Source organism: Mustela nigripes, chromosome 6, assembly GCF_022355385.1.
Source record: "Mustela nigripes isolate SB6536 chromosome 6, MUSNIG.SB6536, whole genome shotgun sequence".
Taxonomy (NCBI): Eukaryota; Metazoa; Chordata; class Mammalia; order Carnivora; family Mustelidae; genus Mustela; species Mustela nigripes.
In genome coordinates, this window is record NC_081562.1 from 139,014,286 (window position 1) to 139,029,395 (window position 15,110).

At 39.1% G+C, this 15,110-nt stretch overlaps 1 non-coding gene and 1 pseudogene across 1 annotated transcript; one reads left to right on the forward strand and one right to left on the reverse strand.

The window, feature by feature from the left end:
- Positions 1–1,190: 1,190 nt before the first annotated feature.
- Positions 1,191–1,571, forward strand: LOC132020418 (large ribosomal subunit protein eL34-like; annotated as a pseudogene).
- A 12,876-nt stretch (positions 1,572–14,447) lies between these two features.
- On the reverse strand, positions 14,448–14,552 carry LOC132021008 (U6 spliceosomal RNA). The gene has a single exon (XR_009405194.1). It is a non-coding gene; the product is annotated as a U6 spliceosomal RNA (small nuclear RNA).
- Positions 14,553–15,110: the final 558 nt, after the last annotated feature.

The window sequence follows — 15,110 nt, forward strand, 5'->3', positions numbered from 1 at the left end:
TCTAACTGGCTTCATTCAATGATTCATGAATCCTATTTAGCAAATAGAAGGACCTCCAAGAGCTATACAAAATGGAAGGCTTTTATAGGCAGAAGAGGGAAAAGAGTGGATTGTTTAAGGCACAGTTAATTTCCTTTAGGAGACAAAAATGGATCCACCAGGTAAATTACCTCACTAGAATTGATCAGGACATTCCAGACTGACTGGTTAAGATTACATCTTTGTGGTGGGGCGGGGTGGGGGGTGGCACCTGAGTAGCTCAGTCAGTTAAGTGTCTGATTCTTAGTTTCAGGTCAGGCCATGATCTCCAGGTTGTGAGATCAAGCCCCACATTCGGCTCTGCACTCAGTGGGGAGTCTGCTTGAAATTCTCTCTCTCCCTCTCTCCCTCTGCCCTTCCTTCCACTAGAACACACTTGCTCTCTCTTTCTAAAATAAATAAAAAAATATAAAAACAAACAAAAATACTACATCCTGGGAGGGGCTGAAACTTCTTTTAGGTAAGGTGTTATTAACTCTTTTTGGCTTGCTGATGCGGGGTTTAGCACAAGTGGTTCCATTTTGGAATCCTAATGTTTCTTTTTTAACACACACAAAGTTATTGAGTACAGGTAGTGTTTGTGATCATAGATGCTTTTCAGAGAGCATACTACCAGTCTGTAGGATCTGGAGAAGAAACAGAACTGATGCTCCCATCTTCTCTCCCAGAGTAAAGAACTTTGACATCTGTAGGCCCTTGGGTGTTTTAGATTGCCCTGGAGCAGTCACAAAGTTAATCCAGTTAATTCCAGTAATTAATCTTATTACAGGGAACTAGAGGGATTCTGTGTGCCACCATCATGACTTCATGTTGAAAAGCCAGGGTTTTTATTCTACATCCACATCATTCCATCAAGAAATGGTTATTATGTATGAGTATTAGCCTACTTAAAATAGAAAAGACTTCTATATATAATAGCAAAGAAATAACATAAAGGGGAAAACTGATAGATTTTGCTATAAAAAAGGAAACATATTTACAAGTTAAAAAAACCATAAATTAAACTAAAAGGCAAAAAAAAAAAAAAAAGGAAGGTATTTGCAAACCATATGACAAAGGATTAGAGCTAATGTTTTTAATACATGGAGCGTTCTTTCCAACCTCTATAAATAAAATTTTTTCCCTTTTGAAGATAATCTAGAGGCATTCAAATGGTCCAGCATTTGACATACCCCATAAGCTATTTTACAATACAGCGTCCAACAAAACTAGGCTGCCCTGAACCCCTGGCATTAGAATTGTTTACCATTATAGCAAGAAAGTGGGACAGTACTAAATCCACCTGTGGCATGTGCCTAGGTCAACTTCAAGAGGTTTGTACCTTGAGAGCCAAAGTTCTTATGAGACTGTCTAAAACAAAAAAACAGGTCATCCAAGCCCCTGGTGCTTCCATGGTTGCAAAACGTGTCCATGATAGGATCAAGAGTACTTTTCTTATTGAGGGGCAGAAAATAATTGTGAAAGTGTTGCAGGCACAAGTACGGAATCAGAAAGCTAGATTTAAAAATGGATCTTTTCTAAATATTTTTTAAAATATTTTATTTATTTGAGAACAAGGAGAGGGAGAGGGAGAAACAGACTTCCCACTGAGCAGGGAGCTTGATATGGGGCTTGATCCCAGGACCCTGGGATCATGACCTGAGCCAAATGCAGATGCTTAACCAACCAAGCCACCCAGGCACCCCAAAAATGGACCTTTTTTAAATAATAAAAAAAATCAGAAAACTCCTACAAAAATTAAGTTTCTTCCTTTATTATATCATGGAAAACGAATGGGCATATTTTCAACAAATTTGGAGAGATTTGGAGTGATTTGACTTAAAATACAGCTCCTGTATCGTATAAGGAATCCATTTGGGGAGAAACCAAGGAAGTTGGGCAGTCCTACTTTAGAGCACCTGAACTGGTTTAAAGCAAGGCCTTAGGAGTGCCTATTGGGTCAGACATACTAGCGAAAGTGTTACTAGTATAAAGACTAGCTAAGACATCAAGTGTTGTGAGATCTAAAAGAGGCCAACCCATGTAAAGGGCTGAACTCAATGCCTGGCACACTCATTTATTTTTTTACTCCAAAAATCTTTATTGAGTGACTGCTGTGTACCAGGCACCCTGTTTGGTGCTGGGGATAAGGCAATAAACAAGGCAATAAATAAGATGACAGCTATCTTTACCCTCTTGGTAAAGGGTGACTGACACATAGTAAAAAATCATAAAACAAAGCTAACATTATAATATAACACAACACACACAAAATTTAAAAACCAAGATATCTTTTTTCATCTGGTAGATTGACAAAGGTCCTCTGATAAAGGTAAACCTAGAGGTACGGCCCAAGGGTGTGGAAAAATAGGCCCTTTAATCTCTCTCTGAGGGCTGTATGAATTGGTGCCCTCAGGAGAGCAGCTGACAGTACGTATCAAAAGCCTTTACTCCTTCAATTCCACTTCTCTTGATTTATTATCATAAGGAAATATTTATGGATTATCCAACAATTTCTACATAAAAGGAAAGTTAAGAGGTTCAGAGGCTGAGCAGTAGGTTTGCAGGCTGGGTCATCATCTGTTAGCTGTGACCCTCAGGTTAATTCGTGACTATCCGTTGCTGTGCCATCTTGGGCAAGTTTTTTATAACTTTCAAGCAACATGTTCCTCATCTGTAAAATGGTGATAATGATAGGATTTACCACTGTTGGGTCTGTTATCAAAGAAACGAGACTGAGACAAAGTAAAAGTTATGCAAAGCCTTATTCTACACCAAGCATTAGAAGTTAGACTGACCCGCCAGGGGAACAAGGCTGAGACAAGGTGAAAGTTATGTAAAGCTTTATTCTTTTTTTTAAAGATTTTATTTATTTATTTGACAGAGAGAAATCGCAAGTAGGCAGAGAGGCAGGCAGAGAGAGATAGGAGGAAACAGGCTCCCTGCCGAGCAGAGAGCCCGACGTGGGACTCGATCCCAGGACCCTGAGATCATGACCTGAGCCAAAGGCAGCGGCCTAACCCACTGAGCCACCCAGGCGCCCTGTAAAGCTTTATTCTTTGCCAAACATTAGAAGTCAGACTGACCGGCCAAGGCCGCCTCGGAAGAGAGCAACCCCGCTTTGGTCTTACAGGCTAGTTTTATAGGACACAACCGCAGACCTCTATGTATGTGGCTTTGGCTGATTGGATGTCTTCTGCCTGTGTGTTTTAGTAACGGTTACCCGGAACCGATACTAGTAACTGCTGAGGCATTTATTAAACAACAAAATGGCTACATAGGCAACGTGGGGTCGCTATGGCTAAGTAGGCCCAGGCAGGCCCTAGAGGTTTAACAGGTTTTAACGTGGAATCGGCCCCAACACCACACAGGGCACTGTGGGGAGTCAATGAGAAAACGCACATGCAACACTTAGCATAGCGCCTGATACATGTTGCCATAGAGGTCCCTTAAGCTATCCTCACGTTTTTATTCTTTTTCTTTTTCTTTTTAAGAAATCCATTTGGGGAGAAACCAAGGAGTCTACTTCAGCAAAAGAGAGAGAGAAAAAAGAAGTATATGCTCAGTGCAGCATTATTTACAATGGTAAAAGGTAAAATAGAAACCACTTCTGAGGGATGCCTGGGTGGCTCAATTGGTTAAGTGTCTGTCTTTGGCTCAGGTCATGATCCTGGGGTCCAGGGATCAAGTCCTGTATCGGGTACCTTGCTCGGTGGGGAGCCTGCTTCTCCTTCTGCCTCTGCTGCTCCCCTTGCTTATGCACCATCCCTGACAAATAAGTTAATAAAATCTCAAAAAAAAATTTACCTAAGTGATTAAAATATAAGCAGAGAAGACATACTATACAAATATTGAAAAGCAAAATTGAGAGGGAGACAAACTGTAAAAGATTCTTAATCCTGGGAAACAAACTGAGCGTTTCTAGAGGGGATGGGGTGGAGGGATGGGGTAACTGGGTGATGGACATTAGGGAGGGTATAGGTTGTAATGAGCACTGGGTATTATATAAGACGGATGAATCACAGACCTGTAACTCTGAAACAAAGAATACATTATACGTTAATTATGAATTTAAATTTTAAAAATGCAGATTAAAAAAAGAAAAAGAAAAAGAAAACCAAAATTGAAAAGCAGATGAATAATTGTATGACACTGGAAAATGATCACAATATGTCGGGAGAAAAAAAGTTGGTTATAAATAGTACATTCAATAGCAATTCCAATTTCGGAAAAAATGTAGAAAGACAATACTATGTATTTTCCACGATGAACATGCATCATTTTAAAATTTAAACAAGTCCTACATATTTATAGCAGACGTATATAAGATTTTGGATGCCCAGCATCATCCCACTTCTTATAATATCCCAGCTTTCTTGTGGGAAAGAGGCTCCCTCTGTGAGGAATCCTGACGGGAGGGCAAGATTTAGCTCACCCACCTCACACCCACCTGGCACTTACGGAAGCCAGGAGGACTTTGACCTAGGATGGCGTGTGACAAGAATGGGAGATCTTTTGGAGGATAGTCTTAGTGTGGTGGTAGCACTGCCAGTGTGGAAGGGGCTGGGCTGGGCCTTCTTTGACCCCTGCCCCTTTCCCAAGCCAGGAATTCCTCCTCTTAGTGTGTTCATGAGCCCCTATTAGTCTTTCAATAAATACCTTTTTTGCTTACATTAGCCAGAATATGTTTCTGTTGCTTGCAACCAAGAACTCTTACTTATACATTGTTTTTCATAACTGGAAAGTGAACCAAGCAAGCTGCACTTAATGCAAAGGGCTGTTCTTTACAGGAATAGTCTAAACACAGATGAGTTTGACTGGGTTAAGAGGAAATGCTAAATGACCTGGCTCTGGTCACAGGATGCCAAATATCTGGTTGGAAACTGGAAAAACTAATTTAAAAATTTACATGTTCCCAAATATCCAATTATTTGACATGTGACAGCAGATGATTATTATTCACTGATCTTTGTAATTTGCACTGACTTAAAATTTAGAACACTATGACTGAATGAAATGTTTAACTTCGCTAAACAAACACCTTAGACATACTGATAATAAACCACATAGATGAACAGGAAACAAAACTTATGCCCTGTATGTTGATTGCATTATGAAACCGTAGACCTTTTAGCTAATACACTTTTAAAAGCTGACCCCAGGAGAATGCTATGAATTACAGCTCTGTTGTTAATACTTTAACAATAGCAAACATCTGCATATGTTCATTTACATTTAATTTTGGTAGCATGACACCATCTGTTTTCAAAAGTTTCCCTTATGTCATCTGCTATTAAAATGATTGCTGCCCTTGGCATGAGTAAGTTTGCTAGGTCTTAGTCACACATCCTCAGTCCTCATCTTTACATTTTGGGAGTGTTTGTTTCCAAAATCCTTTGACTTGCCTCAATTATTTAGTCCGTTTCTCTATCTCTTGTGGAGAAAATACCCTGCAACTGTGAGTCAGACCCAAGATTTGGACAAGTTCTAACACCTAGACAATATGGCCCATTAACAGAGAATAATTACCTAGCTTTCTGGGAACAATTACTCTAAACACAATTTTAGCTCAGTATGCAGTTTTTCATAATTTGTAATCGGTGTTGTTAAAGGCAGTAGGAAAAATTACATGTTACACAATTTTGCTTTAAATCAATACTCTCACATTTGAATATGCATATGAATTTTTTTTTTAAGATTTATTTATCTAGAAGAGAGAATGTGTGCCTGTGCAAGTGGGGGAGGGGCAAAGGAAGAGCATCCTCAAGCAAATTCCATGCTGAGTGCAGAGCCTGATGCAGGGCTCGATCTTGACCCATGAGATCATGACCTGAGCTGAAACCAAGAATCACATAAGCTTAGCTGACTGAGCCACCCAGGCACCTCAGTATGCATATAAATTATTGAGGGGTGTTGTTAAAATGATTCAGTGGGTATTCTGGTTATCTGTTGCACAGCAGACCATCCCAAACTTAGTGGTTTAAAACAGCCATTAAATGATTACTCATTTAGTTTGCCCACAAAGCTGCAATTTGAGCAGGGCCTGGTAAGGATAGCTTGTCTCCATACCTGCTTAGATGGTTGGATTCTGAGGGTAACTTAATGGCTGGGAGCTGAAACCATCAGAGTCTGATGGTTGATGCTGGCTGTTGACTGAGATCCTAGATGGGGCTCTTGACCAGAAAGCTCATATGTATCCCTTCCAAATAGTGCTTGGCTTCCTTACAGCATGGTGGCTGGGTTTCACCAAGTGTCCCAACAAAGCAAGGTGAAAGTGCATGGCATTGTTATGACATCACCTCAGAAGTCACATAGTGTCACTTCAACTATAATCTACTGGTAGAGGCAGTTGTAAAGGTCTTCCCAAATTTTAGGGAGGAGATATTGTCCCCACCATTTGATGGGAGAAGGGTCAACTTCACAAAATGTGGAATGGAACATATTGTAGAGGCTATATTTGAAAAATATCTGTGTGGTGTGTCTGGTGGGGCCTGAGACTTTTCTAACTTCCAGGAAATATCAGAGCTGCTGACACAAGCCCGTGCTTCAAGTAGCAAGTGTCTAGACTGCTTCATGAAGCCAAATTTTATTATGTAGATTCTTTGGGTTGTTTTAGAAGTAGACAGAAAACACATACAAGCATACATGAATAGTTTGGATATTCTTGAGAGATGACATACAATTTTTCCTTATTATTATTTTGTTTTCATTTTTTTTTCTTACAACATTCTTTTAGCCTAATCTCATTTACTCTTCTTTCTCCATACTACCCTTAAAGAAGGAAGAATTGCTTCATAAGCATTGGTTAGGTAGATCTATCCCTCACATGTAGAATTTTGTACTAGATATTTCATAAAGGTGGTTGACATTATATTATAGTGTATTTTATTTAATATTTATAGAAATAAATATTTATTATTAAAAGTCACAATCTGTTTCTTAAGGGCAAAATTTGTGAGTTTTAAAGCTAATTAGTTTTATACAAGAAGCAACAGATGTTGGCAAACATGAAGAGAAAGGGGAACTCTCTTACACTGTTGGTGGGAATGCAAACTAAGGGGTCCACTGTGGAAAGCAGTATGGTTCCTCAAAAGTTTAAAAGTAGAACCACCCCATGACATAGCAATTGCACCATAGGTATTTATCCAAAGGATACAAAAATACTGATTTGAAGGGACACATGCACCCCGATATTTATAGCAACATTACCAACTATAGCCAAATTATGGGAAGAGTCCAAATGTCCATTGACTGATGAATGGATAAAGAACATGCAGTACACACACACACACACACACACACACACACAAAGGGGTATTACTCAGCCATCAAAAAGAATGAAATCTTGCCATTTGCAATGATGTGGATGGAACTAGAATGTATTACACTAAGTGAAATAAGTCAGTCAGAGAAAGAAAAATACCATATGATTTTATTCAAGTAAAATATGTGAACTTTTAAAAAACAAACAAACAAACTGATGACTATATGGGAAGAGAAAAAAAGAGAGAAGTAAGCCATAAGAGATTCTTTTTTTATTTTATTTTATTTTTTTAAGATTTTATTTATTTATCAGAGAGACGTGGGGGAAGAGAGTGAGCACAGGCAGACAGAATGGCAGGCAGACGCAGAGGGAGAAGCAGGCTCCCTGCTGAGCAAGGAGCCCGATGTGGGACTCGATCATGACCTGAGCCGAAGGCAGCTGCTTAACCAACTGAGCCACCCAGGCGTCCCCCATAAGAGATTCTTAATGATAGAGAACAAACTAAGGGTTGATGGCAGGAGGCGGGTAGGTGATGGGCTGAATGGGTGATGAGTATTAAGGAGGGCTCTTGTTGTGGTGAGCACTGGGTATTGTATATAAGTGATGAATCACAAAATTCTATTCCTGAAGCCAATATTACACTATATTTTAACTAACTAGAATTTAAGTAAAATCTTGAAAACAACACTAGTTAATTTTAAATTAATTTCTTTAAGACATCAATTTTTTAAATCCTGGGAAAATAATTTAATGTAGTCTCAAGGTCATATAGCTCCATGAACCCTCCTATGAAATGATAAGATAACTTTATGGGATGCCTCTCTTATGGAATCACTAAAGTGCATTCATTGAGCCAGTGATTATTGAGAACAAGTGCAGGTGCAAGAGATACAAGAGGAACAATGTTCCTGCTCCTATGAAGCTTACTTTCTGGAGGGGATGGTTGGGAGGAGAAAACTATGAACATGTAAATAAATAAGACATCGCTTCCAAAAGTGTGGTCTATGGACTTTTGAGAATCACTAAGACTTTTTCAGGTGTCTGCAAGATCAATATTACACATGGGTGAAATATCCATCCAAAGTATAAATCAACAGTGCATTTTTTTAAAAGATTTTGTTTATTTATTTGACAGAGAGAGACACAGTGAGAGAGGGAACACAAGCAAGAGGAAGCGGGAGAGGGAGAAGCAGGTTTCCCGCCGAGCAGGGAGCCTGATGAGGGGCTTGACCCCAGGACCCTGGGATCATGACCTGAGCTGAAGGCAGATGCTTAACAACTGAGCCACCCAGGCGCCCCTGAACAATGGATTTTAACATAACAGAGGACAAAGAGCTCATTGATATGGTTTCAGATTCCACACTGCAGCTAACCTTTCAAAAACTAATACTTGTCAAGTTTTGGTGTAGTATCAAAGAAGAACATCCAGTTATCTGAAAATGCTGTGTCTACCTTTTCCAACGACACTCTTATGAAGCCAGATTAGCTTCCTAAACTTAAACCAAAACAAGATGCTGCAATAAATTGAATGCAGAAGCACTCGGGAGAATTGAGCTTTCTGTTAAACCAGGTTTTAAAGAGACCTGCCAATATGGAAAGCAATACCACTCTTCTTGCTTAATTTTTTTGTCTGGAAAAGATATTTGTTTTTGTATCAAATATGCTACTTGTGTTTGCATATAATGAATGAGTTTTATTGATGTCTAAAATCAACTGACAAATACTTCAAAGTTTTCTCATTTTTAATTTTGAACATGATAAATATGGATAGTTGTAAACCATGTCAGGAAAAGCTTTTAGAAATCCTCAGTAGGGCAAACATTCCCCATGGGGTATTAACCTTCACACTTCCAAGTTGTATCGCCTGTCCTCTTGTGCAGCCATTTGGGATGTTAGAACCCAATACTCTGCCATGTGGCCTCATCTGAGTCAAGAAGGAGCAGGAACAGGTGGAAACTCTGGGCATGTGGTTTGCCTGTTCACGTAGTGGCAGCAAGAGAGAGCCTTGCTGTCCTAGGCTGCAGGACTATGTTGGCCCTGATGGTGAAACTACACACTGAGGTAGAACAGGAAGCTGAGGGTCTGACAGGCGGCTGGAGCCAAGGGAGCTGGGAAAGCATATATTGGTATGTCTGATACAAGTATATCTTGGTCATCTTTTCATGGCAGTATATATAGGCCTACTCATTCTTCAAAACAGACATATGGCTTTATATTATAAGGATATAACTTTTTAAACCAGTTCCCATCGTCAGGCATTTGGGTTGTTTCCAACTTTTGATTTATAAATGTTGCTGAAATGACCAGGTGATGAAATAAACATTGAAAAAAATGAACAAGATAATTGCAGTAGTGATTAGTGCTTTGTAAACAGTCACCAGCATATAAGCCTCGTAGGAGTAAGGATTTTTTAAAAGATTTTATTTATTTGAGTGTGTGTGTGTGTGTGTGTGTGTGTGTGTGTGTGAGCATGGCTGGGGGGAGGAGCAGGGGGCAGGAGAGGGAGAGAGAGTCTTAAGCAGAGCCTAAGCTGAGTGCGAGCCTTACATGGGGCTTGATCCCATGACCCTGAGATCATGACCTGAGCTGAAATGAAGAGTTGGACACTTAACTGACTGAGCCACCCAGGAACTCCAAGAGTAGGGATTTTAGCGTGTTTTTTTCACCACTCTATCCCCAGCAGTTAGAATAGGGCCTGTCATATAGTAGGTGCTCAAGAAGTATTTGTGAAAAGTTTGGAACAAGGTATGATAGTGATTGGGAGGAGCCCTCAGGAAACATCTGCATTTAAGCTGGAGGAGAGAGAGCCAGCCTTGGGAGGGGTAGGGTTTCCAAGGGTTTTCAGGCAGAGGGAAGAAGCTGTATGAAGGGCTGAGTTATGGAAACCTCTTGGCATATTTGAAAAACAGAAAGGTTCATGTGCGGGAGGGTTGTGAGCAAGGGGAGAGTGTCAGAGATGAGGTTGGAGAAGAGGGCCATATGCTTAAAAATGGTTAAAATGGAAAGTTTTATGTTAGGTATAATTTACCCCAATTCTAGATATGTTCTCAATAAAAGTTTGTAGAGGGGCATGGCTGGTTGTCCCATCAGTACCCCTCCTTCTTCCTGACTGTATCTGCTTTCTCCTCTCTCCTTCCTAGCAGATTATGACTTAGTGTACCTTTCCACTCCCTCTCCTAACAGCTGGAAGCTCTAGGAGAAAATGACCCAGCCCCTCCTTTGGTGATAAGGCAGAGCAGTTCCTAAAATGCAGCCAAAGACCCTGGGGTTTCTGAGACCCTTTTCAGGGGTCTGTGAGTTTCTCCCTTTTCTGGCTACATATCTGAATGAGGCTGGATTTTTTTTTTTTTTTAAATACTTACTTCAACAGATTCCAACAGATTGAATGAATGCAAAAGCATTTATGGGAATCCAGCTGTCTTAACACTAAGCCAAATAGTAAGGATTTGCAAAAATGGAAAGCAAGGCCATTGTTCTCATTCAGTGCTTTTGCTACGGCTAATAACAGAACTTCCATATGATCCAGCAATTCCTCTTCTGGATATAACACCCCCCCAAAATGAAATCAGTATCTTGAAGGGATATGTGCAATCCCCTGTTCACTGCAGCATTATTCACAAGAGCCAAGACATGGAAGCAACCTAAGTTTTTGTCAACGGATGAATTGATAAAGAAATTGTGGTATGTACATTCAATGGAAGATTCTCCAGCCTTAAAAAAAAAAAAAGAAAAAGGAAACTTTGCCATTTGTGACAACATGGATGAACCTGGAGCACATTATGCCAAGTGAAATAAGTCAGACACGGAAAGAAAAAAACCATGATCTCACTTCTATGCTGACTCTTAAAAAAAGTCAAATACATAAAAACAGAGAGTAGAAAGGTGGTTTCCAGGGGCTAGAGTGGGGGAAATGGGGAGATGTTGGCCAAAGAGTACAAAGTTGCAGTTATGTAGAATGAGTAAGTCTAGATCTAACATACAACAGTTGAAAATACTGTATTGAATATTGGAAATTTGTTGAGAAAACAGGTTTCAGGTGCTCTCATCGCACACACGGTAACTATGTGAGGACTAGCAATGAATGTGATTGTAGTAAGCACTTACATGTATATCAGATCATCACACTGTACACCTTAAATACACACACTTTTTATTTTAAAAATGCTTTTGCTTTGGAAAATATAGCTATGTTAACTTATGTTAACATTCAGTGGGTTTATTGTTGTTTTTAAATTAATAATTATTTAGAAATTTTAGTAATAGATACAAACCATAATAATAAAAGCCCTTTGAAATCCTTAATTTTTAAGCACCTGAATTGGTCCCAAGATAAAAAATGTTTGAGAACCACTGGCCTGGAGTATTGTCATTCCCTTTGCTGGGAATTGGTGTGGGAAGGCTTCATGGACCCCAGAAATGTCCAGTGAGAACGGAGAAGTCTATTGGAAGCTTATGGGAAAAGTTTTTCTAGTCCTAGAAGTGAGCCCCCAGAAAGCCACTCTCTTCTTCCCCTGGATGTTGATGTGTCTGGATGTGATGCCTAGGTCTGCCGTGGCCACCTTCCTACCACCTTGAGGAGAAACACACCACCAAAGATGGCAGTGATGTTTCCAAATTTCATGATTACAGTAATTCAACAAACATCTTTCTACATAACATATCTTTGTTTGAGTATTATGGTGGAATTCTTAGAATTGGAGGTGCTGGATATCATTAAAATACACACATTTAAAATTTTAATACCGATTGTTGGTAAGTGGTCTTCCCCTGAGTTTTTACCAATAAAAATGTCTACCAATATTTATTTAACAAGAACTTATGTGAAGTTTACTATGTGCTAGGCAACTGTTCTAAGGTCTTTACAAATATTAACTCATTAATAGTATATGCGAATGCATATTTCTCCATACTTCTGCTAAATTATTATTTATTCCTCCTTATCTGAGAAGCAGGAAATATCTCACAATTTCAAGTTGCATATCTTTGCAACTTGCAATTAGTATGGCTGGACATTTTTAAAAATGTTATCTTTAAATGGTCTATTTATGTCCTTGGTCCAATTTCCTTCTGGGTTTCATCTCTCTTTTTCTTATTAATTTCTAAGAGCTCTGTGTATATTAGGGATAATTGCCTTTCAATGTCATATGTGTGACATATAAAATTCAATAATCACTCACTCACAATTCCAACATCTAAGAAGCTCTTAAGTTTCTTGTCAATTTGGTACAAACTCATTTGATAACAAAATGTGACCTCAGCTGACATAAGACTATTTCAGCTTTTTTATATTCCACTTAATGGAAACAGTGGTACATTTTGCCAAAGAAAAAAACTGATTCCAAGGCACAGGCCTAGACCTCACGGGTGGTATTTTTGTACTAGGTATTACCTTTTCTCAAAATTCCATGAAATAGTTGTCCCCAGGGATTTCAAGTAAAAAGGTGAGGCAGTTTATTTACACACATAACGTTTGAGAGTTTTTTAGTGCCTGGGAGGTCTTCCACTGGATAAGTTCTTCATGCTGTTGGATATAGGAGTTAAAATTCAAGACAAAGATCAGGGTTAGAGAAGGAGATTTGGGGTTTATCAGCTATGGAGGATGATTGCATTAGAATCATGAGAGCTACATGTTAGAAACCATGCTTTGCTAGAAAAGCAATGGGGGCATCTGTGTTTAAGGGTTGAATGAAGAAGCATGGAGAAGCAAGCAGGATTTGGACAGAGCAGAGGTGCAATCATTCTGGAATGTGACCAACAACGGGGACCATGCAAGACAGCGCAGTTGTCCTCACTTCAGAGTCTCAGTGGAGTTATTGTTGGGTTTCAGAGTGAACTTAGCCTTTTGGAGCCTGTGGGGTGGGGGAGATGGGGCAGGAAGGGCTCGTGGTTGCCTCTGTGTCCAGGCTCAGCGATGTGGCCTCAACACTCCTAACAACCCAGTATCGTTCCATCAGTCTTCTTAAGAAGGGTTACACAGGCTTCCTCTCCCATAAATGTTCTGTGAAAGGGTCTGCAGCACTTTCCCAGCCCCATTAGCTCCCTGTGGGCCCCATTCTCTGTGGCTCAGACCTTAACATGAGCGAGCTATTGCGATAGTGGCCGTGGGAAGATGTTGGTCCTTGACACTAATACTGGGCCAGAGAGACCAGGAGGAGGTTCCATTTCTTCCTGTTTTATCTTTCAGATAGGCCTTGTCATCAACCTTGGCAGGAGCAGTTAGAAAATACTTGCTGATGGGGTGCTACTTTCAAAGACAGGACAGCTGGAACCTTCTAACCTGCCCACTGCACTTAAGTCTGTAAACCAGTTATGTCTTATGGAAGAAAATTCCGTTTTTCCTTTTCAGTTGAATGTTCTCAGCCTTCAAATGTGTGCCTTTTGTTCATTCTAATTCGCCTACATCTGCATAAAACAAAAGTTCATTTTCAGAGCAGTGTGGAGAGAGACTGTGCACAATTCCAGTTATTGTATAGAAAAGCTGTGTGCCTAACTTTTTATTCAGCGAGAAAATAATATATCCAAGATGTTAATGTGGGTGTTTTCTGTAGCTCATACTGGTGATGTCTTGTCTCTCTCTCTCAAGAAACAATGGGCATTTATTTGGGATTGCTTAGATTTAGTTACATTACTTTTTTTTTTTCCCAAATGGCTCCCAACTGTTAAGTGGGTGAAAAAAATGAGTTAATTTCTTGAATATTTTAAATAGTTGTCATCTAATCTTACCTACAGTGGAAACATTTGAAAGTTTATAATGTTAACTTTATTTTATGAAGCTAATATGAAATGAGCAACACTAAATAAATATTTTGGTATACAACATGACCCAATTCCAATCCTGAGCTAATTTTTACATACATTTTCTTTAAAAAGCACTTCTCTTCCAACACCACTGAATCGTACACCTAAAAATGATTAAAATGGTAAACTTTATGTGTGTTTTACAATAAAAAAAATTCTAAATTTTTTAAAATTTGGAAGCATTTATTTAATAAGGAAGTACTTTCAATAAATGTTTACTTCCATTTGAGAGAGCTTGTGAATTTGTTTTTGTAGATATAGTCCATGATTATGAAGGCTTAATTTGAAATAAACACTTCACATGTGAGATATTTATATATCTATTTATATTTGTATATATATTTATTTGAACTCAGAGAAACATCTTAAAAATATGGAATGCTTCATGAATTTGCATGTAATCTCTGTGCAGGGGGTCATGTTAATCTTCTGTGTATTGTTCCAACTTTTAGTGTATATGCTGCTGAAGCAGGCACCCGATGTTATATTCATAAGTCTAGAAAAAGTTACTTGGGATCAAAGAATGTTAGAGCAATAAGAGATGGAAGAGTCACCTTTGAGGTTTTCAAATGACAACTCATTGTTCTACAAATGAACAAGTTAAATTCTGTTAGGGCAGAATTCTGGTTCTGAGTGGTCAAGCCACTCAGAATACCAAGCTGAGCCCTGAAAAGTCAAACATGCTCTAGAAAACTTGTTTCAAAAAGCGGTAGTTCCCCCACCCCCAAATTAAAAATAAAACTAAAAAGCAGTCCCTGCCCCACCTTTCTTGTTTTCCACTCTCCAGAAGCAGCCACTTTCATTTTTTTCATCTCCAAATCCCTGCTTCTTGATAATTCAATTCATGGTTAAGCACTATCAGTTGTTACTGTGGAAGATGAGGCATGAACCCTCCTCATCACCACATACACAAACACACACACACACACCCTAACCCTCTTCCTCTCAGTAAGGTAAGACTTTTGTTTTCTATTTCTTTCTTATGGTCCCTTGGTTTTGTTTTGTTTTGTTTTTAAGATTTTATTTATTT